Below are 21,193 nucleotides of genomic sequence, written 5' to 3' on the forward strand. Positions count from 1 at the left end.
GCTAGGCTACAAACCAATAGAGTTGCTTCAGGCTGCAAGAGAACAGTGGAAAGAATATCTGGAGAGGTGCCCATGGCACCAAAAGAAAAATTTTACAAGGTATTTTCAAGAATTCTTCTAGCTGTGCATACTGCTGCTTGGCAAAAGTACTGAACAAATCTTGCAGCCAATCACTGTTAAAATGTCACCATCTTTAATGCAAATAGGTTTACTTAGTACACGACCCCACAGGAAGTGCAAAAGTGGATTATTGACTCAGAAAATAAACCTATTAAGCTTTAAAATACAGTGAGAACATTAAAAAAAAAAAAATCCCGCTGTAAAAATTTCATTAGAAGCAGTACCTTCTCAAAATGTAAAAATTTTTGGACAGTAAGTACTGCAAAGCTTTCATTATCAATGCCATTCTTATTGTTTATGCTGTATAATTATGTTTAAGACTAGAAAAGTAAATGAGAAGTACTCAGTGAACCCATTAAAACAGCAACATTATCTGAAAAACAAATTCTAATAATGTATAAATTTAAATCTCATAATAATCTCATAATAGAAGAACTATTATTTCAGCATATACAGTGCTGGCATGGGGTGTAATTTAGCTTGAATCCAAGAGGTCTGTCAGACCAACCAATGCCCTGAGTGCCTTGATAAACTAGAACAGATGCATAATAAGATAACTCAGACAGCTTCCTAAAGTTTCATCTGCCAGTGGGACCCACTTGGTACAGCCAGAGCCCTTTGCCAAGTCTACTTTCTCACACTGTATAGATGGCCTTGCTCCAGCAGCAGCTCTCATCTTCTATCCAGCTGCTACACACAATCTCAGAAAGAGAGTTTTTATTATGCATTAATTCCAAAGGACTACAAAGAACAATAGGACCTGCTAACTACTCCCTAGCAGGTCGTTCAGCACTTTTAGAAGCCCATTTTTAAAGGCTTAGAGGTGGCAAAACTCAGCTCTGCCCCCCCTCTCTTCACACAAATGGTTCAGTGAACCTTGAGCTCAAAAGAATGTGAGGGCTCACATCAGAAATCAGGTTTAGGATTTATTAAACTCTAGATTTTTAATAGAAAATTCTAACACTGTAGAAATACTGGTTTTCTTATGGGTAGTTCTTGAAATCATTGAACTTTGCAATTTTCTTTAGGAGTTTTTCTACATGTACATTTCCGTTGCAGAGGCTTAACTTCTCGCTTGAATTGCTCCTCTAAAGCTAGCCTAACCTCGAATGAGTCATGCTGTGAGGGTGAGGAGGCATCTGAGATTCAAGTGACTTGGATCTGCTGTCCTTGGCCATGTATGTCTCTTATTTCTAGGAAGCTCATCCCACAGTTCTGTGCAGTGCAGCAAGCCAAGGTTTTCTATCATTTCTATGCTGAAATATAGTAGGAGGACTTTTTTGAACTTTCTAGAGGGTATTTAAGCCTCTAAGTTTAGCCTGAAGAAAAGAAGGCTCTGGAGAGACCTTAACACAGCCTTTCAATATTTAGAGGGGGCTTATAAGATGAAGAAAGACTCCTTGCCAGATCCTGTAGTGACAGTACAAGGGGCAATGGTTTTAAACTGAAAGAGGGTAAATTTGGATTGGATATAAGGAATAAATTCTTTACAATGACAGTGGTGAAGCACTGGAACTAGATGCCCAGAGAAGCTGTGGGTGCCCAGTCCCTGGAAGTGTTCAAGGTCAGGTTGACTAGGGCTTTGAGAAACCTGGTCTAGTTGAAGATGTCCCTGCTCATGGATCATCCCTTCCAACCCAACCCAATCTATGATTCTATGATTCTTTGTTTCTATGATTCCATTTATTTGTGAAAAGGCACAAAGGACTAGCAATACCAAAATACCAGCTTCACCTAAAGAGCAACACAACTTTGTTAGAAGTACTTACACAAGGATTTAAAATACTCTCTTTTTCTAGATGTCAGCTGTTGCTCAAACACGCAATGTTGCCCAGAAAAAAAATTCATGGGGACTTTTCATGGAGTAGGACTCACATGGGGAATCAAACCTCTGAAAAAGGACAGTCAGTCCTAGAATAAACAGTTCCATGAGCCTTCATCGCAAGGGTCCTTGCAATTGCCTGTTCTAAAGGATTCAGTGAGACTCCCCAAACCACTGTGCTGATGAATTCTTATGATCCAGAAATTTGCTTTGTGCAGTACAGTAGGCAGCCTTTCAGGGTCTGTACTGTGATGACATGATTCTGCATGTTTCTGACTGGATCCCATACATATTTATTATAAGTCTTCTATTTTGGTATATCCCAAAGTTGTCCTTCAGATTTGAGAGTCCTGTGTCTCAAAAATTTGCAGATTCTTTTGATATATTTTATGCAAGTGATGCATATCTTGCATTTTTTAATATTTCCACATTCATGTTCAGATTATTTCTGTCATCTACAGAGAAAAAATTCAGCGTTCCATTAGCTTGGAGGTTTCTTTTTATTGAAAACACAATAAATAATGTCTTAAAGTGAAGAAATAATGGTGTAAACATGTATAAATCCTGATTATTCAGAAACATTCTGAATTTATTACTTTAAAACTCCCAGGAAGTAAAAGAAATTAATTTGGTATTTTATATTAATAAACAATTATCTCTTTCTTACTTTGGCTACTCAATACATGTAAAGAGTATGATTTTGAAATAAACTCCTTAAATGTAATACATTAACCTACTTTAAGACAGCCTTTTGTTTAATTGATGAAATTGTTTCCAAATACTCCACATTTCTTACTGCAACAAATCAGCATTGTCCAGACACTCTAACTGGAGATTACACATGCACATATACTCCTGGTTAAGCACCCTAAAAAAAACCCAACACACCACAACTTGAATTTCTGTTTCAGTACCCTACTGCATTAAACTGGCTGATTCCATATTTTGGGGTTTGTGAATCTGAGAAGTGATAAATTGGATATAAACCCTGTCCCTTTTATAGGTCATGAATAGAGCACTTATTTTTGTTATATGATCTCAATCCTATGGTGAAAGACAATGTTCCCTAGTTTGATTAATTTAGTGAAAATTTTGCTTCTATAGTGAGCATGGTGAGCATGGAGACAAGATTTCTGGACTATAGTCTTGGAGGCAACTAAATTATCCATGACATTTTATGAGTTCTTTCAGCATTACAAGGCTGGATTATGGTGAAAATTAATGATTTTCATACCAGGTCCTTCAAATCAAATACTGTTCACCTAGTCAAAAGTGAGTTAATTTTCAAACTATGTACTTTCTCCAATCAGCTATCAACAGACTCCAGAAAAACAAGTTTTAAACTTGAATATCAATGAAGAAAAAGTTCAAACACTTTGGAGGAAAAAAAAAAACGTTTTAGTACGGGATTTTTTCAGCACAAATCCAGACATGTGAAAGATATTTTTATGTCTTTTTTATAGTAAGTTTCAGAGTGAAGCCAACCAATCTGCAAAAATTGCACATGTAAGTGAGCAAATATTCCTGCTATTGCCTGTGCTGTTTGATCTCACAGTCTAGAAGAGAAGCAGAACTATATTTAATGACTCCTGCAGCCAGAATTTCGATTTAAAAAACCATCCCTGAGCTCTGTTGTTCTTTGAAATATGAAACCCCCATCTCATTTTCCTGCTCAGAGAGCTTGAAACTGATGACGTCAAGATCCTTCCATTAAATCGCTGACAGGTAGCCGGCTGCCAGGATTCCAGACGGGACCCAAATTCACAAGGCGTCAGGGATGGAGGTTAATGTCCACACACAAGTCTTATAACAGCCAAATACAGAAGAGAAGGTTTTCGAGAAGCAACTTCCACAAGGATGTCAGAAGCAGAAATTAGGGAATGAAGGAGATATGCTTCAGCCCCTTGTACTTCCATGGTAGGTGACGAAGTCTATAATTAAAAGCAGTCTAAGGATACTGTTAAGTGACAGAAATACTGGAGACAATTTGTCAGCACCTGGATTACCAGGCCCACAAAAATAAATTATTCCTGGGTTGCTTATGTGTTATGTCACCATCATGAAACAGTTTTGTTAGTACTAGCTTTACTGTTTCATTTCTTGGGCTGAATAGCAGATTTGTCACTCCCACAAAAACTTTCACATTTTCTGTTTAAGAGAATCTGAGGTTCATCACTGTAATGCAAAAAGTATAAATATTACTTTTTTGGGAGTTTTGTCTTTACCTGTGTAAAAAGAAGGAGTCTTCATGTACATTCCTATGTTGTAGTGGTGAGTGGTAAGACAACACAGAAGCCAAAGCCCCTTCAGGTGCTCTTATCCCAGTAAAGTCTCACACAGGTTAATGTGGGACAGATGATAATAGAAGACTGCAGAGCTGGTCAAGAAAAGAAGATAACTGAGTCCAGAACAAGAGCAGTGCCAATAAAGAAAAGTAAAATTTATAGAGTTTATGGGCACTGAATGGAGTAATAGGGAATTGTGTATCTATAGAAGCAAAGCAGGAGAAAAGAGTAAAAGCTTTCACCAATATTCTGTGCACAACAGTGATACTCTTGTGCTGGGGTGGAGCACAGCATGATAATAAGGAGTTTACCTACATTTCCGCTTAGCGCTCCTCCATGTTTTCCCCTGCTTCATGTTCGTGTGCTTCAAAAGATAGGTGACACCAGTTTATACTAGCTTGAACTTACTCCTGCTATATCCGCTCTGCAAGTATCTTGTTTAACTTGAAATGCAAAACCATCTCACATTCCAGGACCTAAATGTCTACACAGATAGTGTAAGAAGTGAGCCAATTGCTGTTCAGATGATGAGTTGTGATTTCATAAACATTTAGTGATAGGAAAGTTTGTTTGTATTCCTGTCCTAGCCCATCATCTTAACTAAATATCCTTTAACTATGGACATCTCTGTTTTATAAAGATGAACTCTATTTCCTGAAAGTGCATGGTGAAGCATTGTGTTTTCATGTGCAATATCTTGATTATATTTTGCAAAGAGGGATTTCTGTCTCTGCGACATTGTAACAAAAATCACATACCATGTATGAATGCATCATTTAAAGTTGCATAGGTTTATGGCATACTGTGACAGCTTTTTCTCTCCAGAGTCCGCTGGTAGTTTGATAATGGTTTTAGACCTTGACATGAGTGCCTTCGGGCATTTGACCTACACGGGACACCTACCAGCAAATTATGTTGACTGTAAATAAGGAAAAAACATACATGAAACATAAATCTTCCTTTCTTGCTAACAGAAGAAAGTGGTAAAAAGTGTCCTTGATTACTGATATACAGAGAACCTGAGAAACCAAAAGGCTGTTTGCAGCGATATGGCAAAATGCTGATGGAAAATCACTTTGGCAGCATGTGAGGAAACGGGGAAGTGAACAAAAGACAAAAGAAACAGTCCATGTAAAACTTCCTGCTTGGCATAAAAATCCCGCATCAACCTTCCTATCTCTATGGAAATTGCAAGATAAATAGTTTAACCTTCAGATTTATCATTTTCAAGTGACTAAAACTTATAAAATGCTTCCAGAATTGAGGGGTCATATATGTTAACAGGCCCACAGCATGACACTAACACAAGATGGGGAATGCAGAAGTGCCATAGCAACGAGGTGTTGGTAAAGGTCTTGTTTGAAATATCATGTACTAGGCTGGTCATCTATGCTCAAGAAAGAAAAAATTGAACTGGAAGAGAAGCAGAACCTATGGAATTGATTAAGTAAAGAGAAAACCATACAATGAGGCCTTGCAGAGTTTCCATTGTTTAGCCAAGAAAAACAAGAGATGGAAGAGGATACAAGGACTCTAGAAATATGTCTTTGGATGAATATCAAGGAGAAAAAGTATATCTCAAGCTAAATAGAAGCACTAACATAAAATCAAATTACTGTAAACTGGTTATGAATAAATCTATTCTGGAAATTCCTGATATTTGAACAGCAAACTTTTAAGAGTAGCCACATAAGCTATGGGAGAAAGTGAAGCTAAATTTGTTTTAAGATGAACTTCAGAAAAGAAAGATCTGTATAACAGAGAAAATGTCTGGGCCTCGGAAGCTGGTGGCTCACTTCAGTCCTCTAGACAGAGGCAACTAGTGCCGTGTCCTCGGACACTGCTCCCAGCCTCCAGCTGCCAGCTCAGGGAAGTTCTTCTACAAGATCTAAGTAGTATTTGCCAGACGTGCAGATTTTTTTATCTAAGATACAGCATCTCAAATGGCATTAGGCAACCATGCGTAAGCTTCTGAATCAGGCTGTGAGCATGGGCAATCAGACTTCAGATATGTCATGTGTTACGTAGGCAGAGACTTATCCTAAGTACCTGGATCTTTATGAGCTTGTATTGCATCTGTAATGTGTTCTCAAGGCTTTTTACTTGTCACATTTGGAGGCCAGGGAGGATTTCCACATGTGAATGTTCTAGTTTCTAGGTGAGGCAGATTTTGCTTTCAGCTTTGAAGCTGAAAATGTTCACCATAGCTGAGGGAGGAAGTTTACAAGATACGTTTGAGGGTCACATTGCTTCAGGCTGCTGCTAAGGGTTAAAGAAAATACTGATCAAGAGAGAGGTTTTTCTGCCCAGTTTGGTTTAAAGGGTCTTTTTTCTCTTGCCTTTCTGTATAGAAAGTAGTTGGTCTTTGAGGACATTTTGTTTAACAGATACTATGCTAGTCCAAAGACTGGAGATGTTCTTCGTTTCTCGCTTACGCTTCCCTTGGCACAGCTGTGACACAGCCTGCATAAGACTATAAATTCAGTACAGGGTGATGGACATGCTTTGCAGTCTAGAGTGTTAGGTACATGTGGAATCTCTGCAGCCTTTTGAACCTGAGATTTTTCCTCGGTTGCCCACAGTTCTGGGTGTTCTGACCTGGATGAACCGGACTGTACAGATCATGACCTAAACTGTCTTTCCCAGCCATATGCTCCTATTTTTATGTCCATATATGTATAATCAATCACAATCAATACTGCATGCTGGGAGAACTTGCATTAGGCTGCCCTGAATTTTCTGTGAATTCTAGCAGTACGTATTTTTACACTTATTAGCTCACTCCTGGACATCTTTTTCCGTGTAACAGAATAAATAATTGTTATTTTATTTTAGATGTTCAGTGTCTTTGTTGTGGACTGCTTCTTTGCAGGAAACACCTCAATGATTATTTTTTTATATTATTTCTTTCTTTTTTAATAGAAGTCACGTACATACTGGGTATACTTGAAAAATTCTCAGGAAGGTGCATTGCCACAGTTGCATATTTGAAAGTATCCACACAAGTGTAAGTATAAAATAGCTGTATGCACAGAGAATGTAACCTATACCATATTAAGCTGTGAGCATTGCATGTGCCACCTGGTTGTTTTACCAGAGGCTCATATGTGATTATGGAGCAGATAAGTCTAAATGGCGAGGTAGAATTAAAAACCAAGAAATAAAACATTTAGAGATACAATGTTTCTGCAAAAAAACTTTCAACATACTTAATATCTGGGAGATGAATGGGAAAATGTATACCTGACTACATTTTCCCAGGAAAATGAAAACTGGGATCTCAAGATCTTGGCCCTTTGAGTTCAAAACTCCCTTCAAGAGAGGAGACTCTGGAAGCAGGAAGACAAAGCTACTTCCTGAGACCGCAGCTGTGTCAGGAGGAGACTGAATGTGAATCTGAGTTGTCACAGGAATGAGATGCTGAGTCAGAGCACCCTTATGGGAAATGCCCCAGTTTAGGATGGGCTTGGGTTTGCCAGGAAAAGTGAGCCAGCACGTAAGCCATGATGCTGATCCACCATCATCCTCATCTGGGTGTGATGAAGCAGATAGCGATCCTGGTGCAGAGAGCTGTAGCTATCTTTTCCTGTATCTCTGTCATTAGTCACAGCTCCCACCTGGGACCTGGTAGCTGACTGCGTGTGAACCAGGCCAAAATCAACAGACTAGCTACAATCGCAGAATGTAGGAATATATTAAAGGAAGCTGGAATTACACTAGCTGTCACTTCTCATATTTTAGATTATTGCCCTGTAACTGGGCATAGAGGCTGCTGGAGCTGAAACAAGTGTACACAGGTACAAATGTTTCCCCCTGCTCCTCTGTGTTTTAAGCCATGTTCAGGGGTAGCTGAAAGCTCTCTTTGACCTTGCCCTGAAATGGGCTAGAAGTGCTCACTGAGGTCCAAGAGACCTCAGCTGCTTACCTTCTGGTGCCAAGTTGAGATCGAGACCCTGACTGAATCCACGTGTCTGGACTTTTTGGTCATTGACATGCTAAATCTGGATACAAATTTAGTATGTCAGTGGGTGTGTTGATGACAGAGCTCGGAATTAACGTTCAGCCATAAAACTATCATAACTTCCTATGACGCAGAGAGGCAGGGCAGAGGGAGTCTGAAGACAGCTGTGGATGGCTAACAACTGGACAGTGCTGAACTGTATGTAGGAAGATTACAACATATCCAGTGTGGATTATTTTATTGCTGTTTTCTTATGTCATGCAGTGTTACTGTGAACAGTATCTTGAAAAGGCTGTTAAGTGACCGTCTGTTCCTGCTCGCAGTTCCCAAGAGAAGAACAGCAGGTACAGCATGTAACCCAGGCTTACTGAAGCAATGTCAGCTTAGCAATCAGGCACCTAACATCCAAGCTCTCTTCCAAAAGTGTAAGAGCCACTGCATTCACTCCCAGGCAAGTGACATCCCCTAAAGTCACATTCAATCAGACAGTGGTATGGGTGGAAGGACAATATACTTTCCTTTATTTCAGAAGTTCTTTTAGCTTTATCTTAGCAAAAGACTGGTAACATTTCTGTTAACAAAGCTTACATCTCATCTTTTCTGGATTCATTGCATATTTATATGCTTTGGTGCCTCTTCAAGGAAACTGGTGACACCTCCTATTTTCTTCATGATAGTTACATCAGTTTTACAAGACATGATCAAAGAGCTTGTCTTTAGCGTTGTTTCTAAGTAGAGCTTTTGTTATTACATATCCTCTCCAGAAAAAACAACTTCGTATCTCCTGAGAGTGTAACAGGTCCACAAACCGTATCTAATTGCAGATTCAATGTAATTGGCTTTCTTGTGCATTCAGTGCACCAAAGCACTGCTATCAGGTCTGCTTTGCGCCATGTTCTGGTGAAAAGAGGTCCAACAGAAGAGTTCCCTTCCCTTCAGGAATACAGAAACAAACAAGGGAGTTCGATAAACACAGGCTGGAGATAGAAATAAACTTTTTGGAGGTATTCTTCCTTTCTCGTATCTGGGAAAATAGGGGTCAGATCATAGGTAGTATATTTGTTCCTGTTAGTTCATTTTCATTTTTCCACAACCTGAATTGTCTTTCTCCTCTTTCCTTCCCCAGGGAGAGGTTCAGCCTGTGAATCCCAAAGTAGTGCTTACCTGATTATTACTCTCCTACTACCATCCAGAAGGTTAACTACTAGAAACATAGGTAAAAGAAGGGCAGTGGTATGGCTCATATTGTTCTAACACCAATTAAAGTCAGTAGAAAGACTTACACTGACCCCCATGTTTTGGTGAAGTTGGACTTTTATAGCTTGAGTTTGAAAACTGGGTCAAAGAAAACAAACTGTAACTTAAGATCTGACATTGTGTAAACCAAAATCAAATACTAAGCAAAAAAATCTTTGAAACGTTAAAAAAAAAAATACCCTTGAATTAACTGCTTGGAATTAAATATTGTTATAACCGTATTAGATACCATATGTGGCAAATTTCTTTTGTCCATTAGTAAAAAATCAAAATCAATAAAGATTTTTTTAAAAAAGAATGGACATTTCTTATTCCATTTGGCAGAGCACTGAGTAGCAGGCTACTTGCACAGGCATGATCATCTCACAAGTCTTATTTTCTCTAGTGCTACAGTTGTCCTCGAATTTTGATTTCAGGGTACCACTTTCCTCAGACCTACATCCCAGGCCTTATTGCTTTGCCAGCAACTGGTTGCACGCATCAGTCTAGGGAACTAAAGGCCAGTTTCTGGAAGGCAGACTTATGGAAAACAACTGACAATGAATCCCTGAAGTTAGTAGGTGTTAGTCATTAAAATTGTTCTTAATGAATGAATCTCACAACACCGAAAGTAGTACTCACCAGACAATGAGGGAAGTGGCAGGATGTACTCACACAAAGCATAGAAATGACACGACAAAAAACACCATCTAGGTTGTAGCAGCATCTGCTTCTGCTCATTCTAAAGAATTATAAAGGGTTAACATTTATTGCAACGTAATTAAGCACAGAGAAAAACAGAAGGTGATAAGCAATGTTTGCTTCCACATGCCACAAACAGAGACAAGATACATAAATACAAAAGGGAAGGGTAAGTTGCAATGAAGGTTAACTTCTCACAGACCTTAATGCATGCGTAGATGTTCAGGTCAGATCTCTTCAATCAGAGACAAATTATTGAATTTAATTCATTTAAGCTATATCTAACCTCAGCAGGTAGTGTTTCACAAGGAGAGAATCTGGGAGGTAGAAGAGTTGACCACAAGGATGTGATGTCCACATTCAGTTTAAAGTTCTTGCTGAAAACTAGATCTAGTCTGATCCCACTTGTTCAACACCCATTAGCAGTGGGAGTGCAGATATCTTCCTGCAGCATTTCTACCAGATTAGTTTTATTGAAAAAAAAATAAAAATCCAGTCTGCATGCTCCAAGACCAATTCATAGGGTGAACTCTGAGACAGCAAGGAATTGACAAACTCTCTTTTGATCCAAACTAGAAAAATAAGTCCATTGATGTGTCTACCTCATGTCTATAGTGTTTATCCAGATGTATCTTTTGGGCATTCACATCTCTGAGACTACATTCCCAGTCTCCTTCAATTGCAAAGTAAGATACCATTATTAAGGTATTATAACACAGTAGCTCTTACATTTCGTTGGCTGTGGTTTTCTTGAAGCCCATAAAACAGTCATGTCCTCCTTTCTGCTAAGAACTTGCCTGATTCAGCACCTGCTGAACTCTGTGAAAGTCCTTCTGGTGACTTCAAGCAATTGTGGAACAGCCCCCAGGTAAACTGCCCATTCAGGTGCTTTGAGTTGAATTTTCAAGTGAATTTGATTGTTATTCAGTAGCGCTGCTTTGTCTCAGAACCACTGCTGGACCTATTTTATATTGGCAGGAGCAAAGATTCCTTCTGCTCAGAAGCCAGGAGATGGTATAGAGCCAGCTGCAGTTTCTGTAGTTCCAGCACTTTTCCAACACCTTCCAACACCAACATCTTGGCACCTGCTGCAGCAAAGTCTGACTATAGGAACAGGATCAGTTATTATATCTACTTTTCTCCACAGTAACATCTTTTTTCATATTTCCATGACTAGGTGTGTTTGGTATTGCCCTTTATTAGCCCAAGTCTGGCAAAAGTCTAATTTCATAGCCAGTACAAATACCATTGAAATTTAATGAAGAGTCAAATATTCACCTGTGTGAAACTCACCGTTACTCCATGCCTCATGTTGGTCTGTCTAATGCTTTTCTTCCCTCTGTGTCCACATTTTTACACCATTACATCGTGAGGCATGTAACACAGTAAAGTACCGCCAGCAAAAGCCACATCTCTGTCCATGGAACATATTCCTTTTCACTCAGCAGTTTCTCTGCTGCAGCAGGTATGGTTCATATCCTCTGACTGAAAAGCAGGTCCCTGGAGGAAAGGGGCTGCTGCTCATAAAAATACACTGTCAGGCAAAAATGATGCATTCTTTGGTTTTAATATTTAGTATGATCCCATGATGACCCCCAGCCCACATACCAGGAACTTCTAACCTAGATGATGTTGGGCAACAGAGAGAATTAGTTAAACAAATGGGGCTTTTTTTGTTCAGCAAGTCACTCCCTGTGTGTTCTACCACTGAGCTTTTTTATTGCAGAGTAGGTTTGTTTGAAGTAAAACTGACAGAAAATTTTGTGATAAGATAGTTGTTTGTCAGAAACTGTTGATCTGTCCAAATAGAAAAGTATGACTGAGAAGCACTCACACTACTTGTAAAGGACAAGGCTTATCTGGTCAAATTCAGACGGAAGACAGATGTTCACTGACCTTAAAAGAGTTTCAGGCAGGCACGTGGGAGTAAGAATCCAACCATGACGTTCTTGCTTTGCTTATTTCAGTCCATGGATCTGAACCTCACACTCCCACACACCCAGCAGGTTTTCTGCTTTCTGGACTATTAAGTCATCTTCCCTTATGCTCTCTCCAAACAGATAATGCAGTTAACCATGTGAAGTGGAGTATGTCCAATACGAATGACTGAGAGAAGCACAGAGATTTACTCAATAACCTGTTTCAGATGTTTGGTTAAGATCTACCCCTCCAGGGTTCAAACACCTTTCAGTAATATCCTACAAAAAGGTAAACATGTCAAGTGAAATGTAGACAGAAAAAAAGACTGAAGTTAAAATTCTTTGGCATGTTCAGAGATCTAGATTTCCAATATGCCAGCTCTCAAGATACTTCATAATATGGGATAGATAGGTCTGCCACCTTCTACTAGCAACCTGGAAATGACCTAATGTAATTTCTAAGTATAATATCTATACACACACCCCAAAATATAAAATCTGCACAAGAAATCAGAAAGGGAAAAGGAAAATAGTTTTTCATTGTGTTCTTGCATAACACAGTTTTCTGTAACACAGGAGTGGGACAATCAGTAATGTTGTGCACTCACATAATCCTTTGAGATCTCATATTCCTTTAAAAAAGTTAATAAACTCATATCTGTGGATTCCTTGAGGTAGGTATTTTCCTCTTTGTGAAGATGAGAAAAATGTAGTATAGAGGTAGTAGGTTCTCCATATCAGATAAAAGGTCATTGGCAGAACCACAGAAAGAACCTGTATATATAGCCCTCAGCCTTACCTATGACATTATCTTTCTCCATAAAGTATTCTTCCTTCCAAAGGTATCACAGTCAGAGTTGAATGGAAAGATGCTCTTTCACCTCATCTATGTTGAGGTTTCTCCTTTTCTCCTGTTACATGAGATGGGTTCGAGTACTGCCTGTGAAGCAAGGGAGAATTACCCAGATCATCTAGTCCTCTGTTTTTAAAGTGTATCCCTAATCAAAGCAATATGAAGTATTTTAACCTTGGATCTCCTTTCCTAATGCTGAGCAGGCTCTACTGTACACAGGATATATTTGGGTGGGGTTTTTTATTAACAGTTTTTTCATTAGAGCATCACATTTCAGCAAACTATTTCAATTAATTCCTTTTTTCCAATGAAAAAACATTTTGCTGAGAAATTTCTAAGCACTTGACTTTCAGAATAAGTTAATAACCTGGACTTAAAACCTGAATTCCTTCCTGAAGGCATATTTCATCCTCTCAAGGATTTGATCTGCCACATAAAAAAAAAATGGGGAGTAGCACTAGAAATAACAATGGTTTATCATTTGTATTTTGTTAGGAAAGCAATTTTATTCATAGCAAAAATCACCTAGGAACTTTCTTTTGACTGCAGTGACATCTGCTGGTACTCAGAAAATTTTCTGAATATGAAGTGAGAATAAACATGTCAAAAAGACACTGGGTATGGGGCCTAGCAGCTTGACTTTTTATTTCTAAGTAGGAGAGCCAAAAACTCCCAGACATTCCAGGGTTCAGGCATGTATCCTCCCAAGGACTTCAGGCTTGCTCATGTTTCTTGATGTAAGGAGAAATGGTCCAAGTGGAGGAGCCCAGGTTCAGCAGTGTTTTAAAAGGCAAAGAAACCTGATTACCTGATACATGGGAAGCAGGGGAGCAGCTTGTTGCTCACTTTCTATTCCAGAGTGAATGAAAAGAAGGGAAAAGACTGCAACTTTTCCTGGGGGAAAAAAAGAGGGAAGAATTTAAGAATGCAGAGGGGTCTACAGAAGCAGCATCACTGGTAGAGGTAGAGGTAGAGGTAGAGGTAGAGGCAGAGGTAGAGGCAGAGGTAGAGATAGGCTAATGCCTAGAGCTGTCAGACATCTCCCATCCTGAGGCATTGAAATGAAACACAAATAGAGTGAAACTAGTACAGTGGTAAGCTAAAAAACTGAAACCCTGCACAGATCACCCTTGAGCATCTAAACCACATCTCCTGTTTTCTTTGTGTGTGCCCATCCCCTCAATTGGATTCTTGATGGTATTGGGGATGTTTACATCTTCCTGCTCTTCACTAACACAGTCCTTGTTCTGCCTCTACCTTTCAAAGAGATAGTGGGCAGCTAAAAAATACTATATAGGAGCTAAGGATTTTTATAAGACACTCAGATAGGTATTTTTCATTGTAAATTCTCTTTAAATGTTTTGTTCTTTTTGGATTTAACTGTAAATTCATAACAAGAAGCCTATAAGAAAAATTAAACTTCTGCAGCATCACAAAACATGATTTTGAAGCAACATGATGTATAGTAACACACTCAAAAGTTATTTATACATAAGGATCCCCCTCATTTTATTTGTCAAGCAAACAGAAAATCTTACATACTTTAATTACACTCTATTTGGCAATATGCACAATGGAGAAAGTATTTTAAAATATGTCCTTTTCTTAATAATGCAGAATAATGGTATATAAGTATTTTAAAAAACAGTACTGAATATATTCAGATATCAAATACTTACTTTCTTTCTTTCCAAAATGACTGAGAAATACATAAAGAAATAGTGTCCAAAGACAATAATTTAATGCTAGTCAAAGTCAGAAAGCTGCATTATCTAATGCATTAAATTATTCTGTTACCCTCTGCCTTTCAGTTAAAATCAAGAAGATGTATGTTGATAGGGATAGTGGGTCATCTCTCTGGACTCTGCGATCTTCCACATTACCCAGGAATCTATCCTGTAGCCATTTGGAGAAACACTGGGAGCAAATGAGTTATGAGTCATGTGAAGAAGAAAAGGCATGACACAAATTTTGAAATTAAATGCAAAGGGAAATGACAAGTACTGAAATACAAACTGCCTAATAAGCAACTGATAGTGAAACAAGGCAAATGCTGGAAATGGCAAATAATGAAAGAAGACAGATACTGCAAAGAAAACACAATAAAAGAAGAGAATTAAAACAAACACAGAACTAATGGTATCATTGATCCTAAGGAATTTTGAAAGGGTAGAACAAAAATACTGAAACAAGCGAAGCTCTAGGGAAAATGCTAAATTAAGGCGAAGTACAAAATAAGAGATCAAAAGATTCACTTAGAGGCTTGAACAGAAGCATCAGAGTTGTCATTTATGGACTCTGACTCTGTCCACTGTTTTTTGTGTAACTTCACTATACTCTATTCTACTCTATTTGTTTCCTGGCATATAAGTACATGCAGATACTGTTTCCAGGACTGTGGAACATTTTTAAGATTTTTGGCCATTGTTTTAAATGTGGTCATTCAGTCTTTAATTTACACCTTGAGTAATCTTAACAAGCCGCAGAAACTACACTTGCTAAGCAAGGCAGAAATTTCTGCAAGTTCATTTATTGATTCTTCAGAAAAAAAATAGAAGACAGCATAAAAATAAAGATGAAAGGCCACAGACTCAGATGAGATATATTATCAGTGCAGGTAGATGGGCTTCTGATTTGTATTAGTTAGGAAACTCACATTGAGGTTCTGTCACTGTAAGATAACTTCTGAGTGTGACATCTGCTAAGGGGGCAAGGTCTAGGGAAGAAACAGATTTGTAATTAAAATCATTATTTACTCAGCCTAACCTAAGGCATCTTTGTCAGGCATCTCCTCGGAGTCACGTGTGACTGGAGACTGCATTTACTTTACACAGAACCAAGGGAAGATACACCAAAACTGAAAAGGCTTAGAACTAGCTACGCCAACACTGCTATGAAAAAGATTACTAGTGTGAAACTAATATACTAACATGAGAATACTGGACATCTCAAGGAAAAGGTAGAAATTAGCTTTCCCAGCTCTCATAGTCTTGCCTGACTTCAGTACAACTAATCATGGGATATTAATGGCATAAATTCCATCCTTTAAATAAAAGTTGGCAGCATTGTAGAGCCCAGTTGATTTTAGAGGACAATCATGAAGCATTCTGAGAACAGGTTCCCTCTATCTTAATGCTGCAGTTATGCGTCTGTGTAGCTTTATATATAGGCATAAACCTAAAAATTTATAGACGTGTCTGATGGAACAGACTAGGAACTGGAAATACAGATTTTTATTCACTTGCATTAAAAATATTTTACATTGTTGCTTCATATTTTCAAAGAGCCTTCAAGTGAAGACCATCATCTAAGTGAAGTAATCATCCAAAAACTGAGTATATGTAAGAATCAACTGCTAAGTGTAGCCTGCAAAGAAATGTATCTTTTTGCCCTTTTACTCTATTTTACAAGGAGTTTTGGTTTCTTGTCAATATAATTTGTCAGTTGAAATGTGATATTTACCAGGATATTTACCTTACTAGCTTTTCTGGGACTTTTAAAAAATTTTCAGGTTAGAGGGCAGAGGGCTCAATATAAAATATAAAATGTTTCATAGTAACAGGAATTTTCAAATTAAACAAACAAAATGAAAAACAAACCATACATTTTGAATATGGAGTCACACTTTAAGCAGAGAAACATCATGACTGATTCCATATTACTGGCAAACAGGTCTTACCCAGAGAAGCAGGTACGATAGGATTCCAAATTTTTGCTTCAGTGTGATTTATGATCATATTTAAAACAGAACGGAGAACAAACTTGGAATATACTTTAAATTTATTTAATAAGACACTACAGCTTGAAGAGTAAAGACAGAACAACCTGAAGGTGTTGAGTTACACCAAGTCTAGCTGTAATTTAATAGAAAAAAAAATGTTTTTACAGTTTAAACAACAGGGAGAAAAATATTACATAAGATAGTGGCTATTTCTGAAATGAAAGAGATGTTCTGTTTAAAGGTTTCATCAGTAGAAAATGTGGTTCTCTGTACATTAGAGATGACCGAAGGTCTAAAATCAAATTTCTTCAAAGTAACAAAGAAATGGAAAGATTAGCTTAAAGCCAAGTTAGTTGCTTATTTATATTACTTTCCTATTGGACTACACACTGGGCTGATTCTAGCTATTATTCCTAGTCATTCCCAAGAAATATGGGAACCACGCATGATTAACCAGACCTTCAAAGGCAAAATTACCAATGACAAGAACGATTCTGAAGTTCTGTAGAATCATCTGTCCTGTATACCCCCATGGTGACAACTTCCAACAGTAAGCCTTGGGATCCAACACCCTCTGTTCAGCAGCCCAGACATGCTTTTGGGTCACACTCACAACAGGGCAAGCAGAATTTATAAACCCATAGAACAGACACTATGTGGGAGGCACCACTTTCTCATTGAGGTTTTTTGCAAACTATGTACCCTAAAATGACTAAGTTTATCATGTATATTTAAAATTATATTTAAAATGCAACTAAGAGTAAATATTAATTTAGAATATATAGAAAATTACACAACTAAAACAAATAATATATAAACAAGAACCAGTGATAGGTTCTAGATTTGTGATTCATGAAGGCTGACTTACTACTACATAGCTATAAACATGAATAAAACAGTAAAACTGTCATCAAGACAAAAGAAACATTAAAATTATGATATTTAAATAAGAAAGGCAACTACAAGTAAGAAGACTACAATGATAGTTGATTTTCCTAAAATTTACAGAATTTTTTTAGTACAAAGATTTTCAGTAACATAGTTGCTTCCTGAATCAACAAGCCACCAAGAGAAATTTGTTTGTAGGTTGTATCATCACAGTCAGGGATTATAATACCGTGAAGTCATCAACTAAAAAGTCAAGAGATTACTGAAAATTCAACCTTATTTTACTGATTTTTATAAATTTTTCTCCACCAAAGTTATGCATTCAGAGATTTTGTCTTTACCATTGATTTAGCCTCTATATAGAAAAGGTTTATCTATAATTAGAGATGCATGTAACACCAAATTGCAGTGATTTCAACCCTGTACAGGTTGCCTTAAGCAGCCAGATACTGTGCAATACAATCTGTCAATACTTAAAAACTAAAATCACAATAGATTTTGTCCCTAGAAACAATAATGAAACATGGGATTAACCTAACAGAGTGATTTCCAAGGCTAAGCATTTACAAGTTTGCATAGGGGTGAGTCATATAAAATTAGTGCTCAGCTCCATGATTCTTGACCACATCAAACTTTTTGCTATGTGCTGAGTTTGCACAGCCAGGCAAATGTACATGGGACTCCCTGCTTACACTCTCTGTTGTATAATTTGTTTATAAAAACATAGACAAACATGGCTTCAGTCACGGTCTTGTGTAATTCTTGCAAATTCCCTGCTGCACAAGCCTTTGAAAATATATCCAGAAAAGAAAATGAGAATATTTAAAATGAGCTGAAAAATTACATCTGAGAACTTGCTGCAGCCTAATATGAACTTTTGCTGAATAATGATAGTGACTACTTCAATCACACACTTTGAAGGGGATAAGAAAACAGAATGAAATAAATTATGGAGTATATTCTTATCTTAAACTCAAAGAAAAGTTTACTGTGGCATATCAGATGACCAATACCTTCCATATCACTACAAATATTCTCTCACATGAATGGTAATAAAACAAAAAAATCACAAGCCCCTTTGTATTTCCTTGTGGATAAATTCACATACAGAATTAATGCAAGCCAAACCAAAGATGGCATGTCAAGACAAAAGCATTTGTATTTTAGTCATAGCACTATGCCTTTTCTCCAAAGATCTTGATGTGCTTCATAAACTTTAATTAATCTTCACAGCACGACTACCAGTCAGGCAGAAATTGTATAATTTTCAGAAAAAGCATGGCATAGCCTTTATTCCTTATGCCTCTGCTCTGAATACATACTGCATTTTTTCCACTGTGATATATTGTGGAAAAATACATAATAGCAAAGCAAAAGGCCCCAGTGGACCCAACTTTTGTTAGTTTAACTTTCTCTGCTTGTATTTCTTACTTTTTTTGATAATAGCTTACATTAACTGTTCCCTTTTTTAACTTTATTACTGAATTCATATATGTGTGCCTAAACTGAGGTTATGGTAAGACATGTTTCTTTTTTTCTTGTTGTTTGGCGGCGGGGGTGGGGGGGGTGGGGGGGAGGTTTATTGGAAAAAGTGATAGTTTAGATTGCATTTTCCCCTAGAATCAACTATGGAAAATACACATGAGAAAAGTGCACAGAGGCCATATAGATTTGTAAACGAATTGCTACAGGAACTGTACTTTTCAGAGCACAAATCCTCTTTTCCTACATTTGCATGCACATAGGACAATATGACCACATTTTCTTTCGGAACAACTGAACACCTTGATAAAAATATGATACCACATTAATAAGTGATCCTCTCCCTCCTTCAGAGTGTGCCTTAGGGTTTATGCTTCATTTAAATACAGTGCTATAAAGCAAGCCACTGCTTCTCCAGGACAGACAGAGGAAGTGAGGGGGGTATAAACATTAGCTTTTTGCTAATTGCAGTTGCAATTTTAGTGATCCCATGATACATCTGACAAAAAAACTCCATCTGGAAAAAGGGCTTTGGATACAAGCCATTTGAACTGAAGTTTGATATTGTATCTATAAATAAGAAAACCACTTTTACAAAATAAGAACAAACTGCTGGATTTAAACAAAAGAACAAACATTTTAAAAGGAACACTAAATGATGAAAGCATATGTGATCAACTCTCCTAGGTGTGTATGGTTCAGAGAGACAACTAAAAACTGTGGCTGAAATGTGATACAAATATAAATCAGAAGAATTTACTGTGCAGTACTAAAACTTTATAATAAATTCTAATACTTGAAGAGGTAAGAAGAAGATCCACAGGACTGTTATTAAAACATGGAGATGGGAGTTATTGTGCAAAAAAACTATAAAGCCCAAGAAGAAGGCATTTGTGATAAATAAAAAAGATTGAGAGACTATGTATTGTCCCAACATTTAAAGTACAGAAGATGTTAGTATTTGAAATCAATGTGGAAGGCAATGTTTTCTGAGATGCAACAAAAATAAAACAAAATCTGAAATGGTAGCAGGAAGTAGTTTCTGTTTTAATAGACCAGGTTTTCTCAAAAGGATGATATAATTAGTTTTATAATCCCTGTTAGCATGGGATCCTGCCACGGACCCTCCTGGTGGGGCATGGTCAGTACTGTCAGGTTCACTTGCAGACCAGGAGATGCCTCTGTCTGAGGCTCTCCTTGGTGTTATTCAGTGATCAAGGGAACCCAGAAAAAGCTCTCTTTCTAGTCTTTTTATGGAAGTCTATATATTTCAATGTTGATTAAAAAGTTATCTATAAGAATTTTTAGTTTACATCTAGTTATTGCAGCATTTTCTGAGAAAGCAGCATGCAGGTTTGTGTCTGTATGTTTGCTTGTTTGCATTATTTTTTTCCTTTATAAATAAACTTTATGACTAACAATTTCAAGGTATAATTACTAAGTTTTATTTTAATAAAAGAGATTACCTGTAAAGCTAGATATACCTATCAATCACGCGTAATTTTTCTAGCAGGATATATTTAACTTCAATGTCATTAAATAGCAATAACTGTGAAGTATAAATTGTTAGCAAAGGAATTAATCTATCTGTGAATCTGTATTTATAAATCCTGTTACCTATGAAGTTTACTTTATAATGGAGTTTATGGCTGTCACAAAACATCCCTTACCGCCCTTCTCCCTTTCGGGTGTACCTGCACTCCGAGTCTGTGTGGTGTTCCATCAAAAGTGTCACTTTGGGTTATGCAGCTTTGCTGACTGGCAGGAACTCACTCCAGCGTGAGATAGCCGCAGTGAAATACCACCTAATTGGGAGCGTCACTGCAGTGGGGACAGCTGACAGGCTGAGTCTTGTCCAGTGCAAGGTAAGCAGCTCCCAGCCCTGCCACTTGCCGCAGCAGCCAAATCCTGCCAAGCTAGAAACATGTCCTGTTCTTCTTCTTCTGACATGTTCGTCACAGGGTTACTGACTGCTTGCTCAGCTGCTTTGCTAATGCATACGCATGAGCTCGCAGGCTTGCAGTGTGGCTGTGCCAGAAAGGGGACCATGCTGCAGTGGACTCGTGGATGCATTTATATTTGCTCAGCTCTGTAACTGCATCAGCACAGAGCTGTGCCCCAACACATCAGCCTTTTCCTCCACTGCTGCAGGTAGCAGTGAGACTGAAACTGGAAATACAGAAGTGCCATTATGTCCCTTTCAG

General features: G+C 37.8%; 1 long non-coding RNA gene across 8 annotated transcripts in view; it reads right to left on the minus strand.

The window, feature by feature from the left end:
• Positions 1-1,778: 1,778 nt before the first annotated feature.
• The window catches only part of LOC121085639, a 35,907-nt gene continuing 16,492 nt past the window's right edge, over positions 1,779-21,193 (minus strand). Inside the window, exons 2-4 of one of the 8 annotated variants that reach the window (XR_005827138.1) lie at positions 13,707-13,792; positions 10,067-12,985; positions 1,779-2,397 (exon numbers count right to left, since the gene is read on the minus strand). This is a non-coding gene — a long non-coding RNA (uncharacterized LOC121085639). Of the gene's footprint in view, positions 2,398-2,555; positions 4,320-8,686; positions 12,986-13,706; positions 13,793-20,683; positions 20,871-21,193 lie in introns of those variants that run through there. The other 7 variants (XR_005827136.1, XR_005827140.1, XR_005827142.1 and 4 more) reach the window with 7 other exon arrangements.

Source organism: Falco naumanni, chromosome 3 (assembly GCF_017639655.2).
Source record: "Falco naumanni isolate bFalNau1 chromosome 3, bFalNau1.pat, whole genome shotgun sequence".
NCBI classification, from domain to species: Eukaryota; Metazoa; Chordata; class Aves; order Falconiformes; family Falconidae; genus Falco; species Falco naumanni.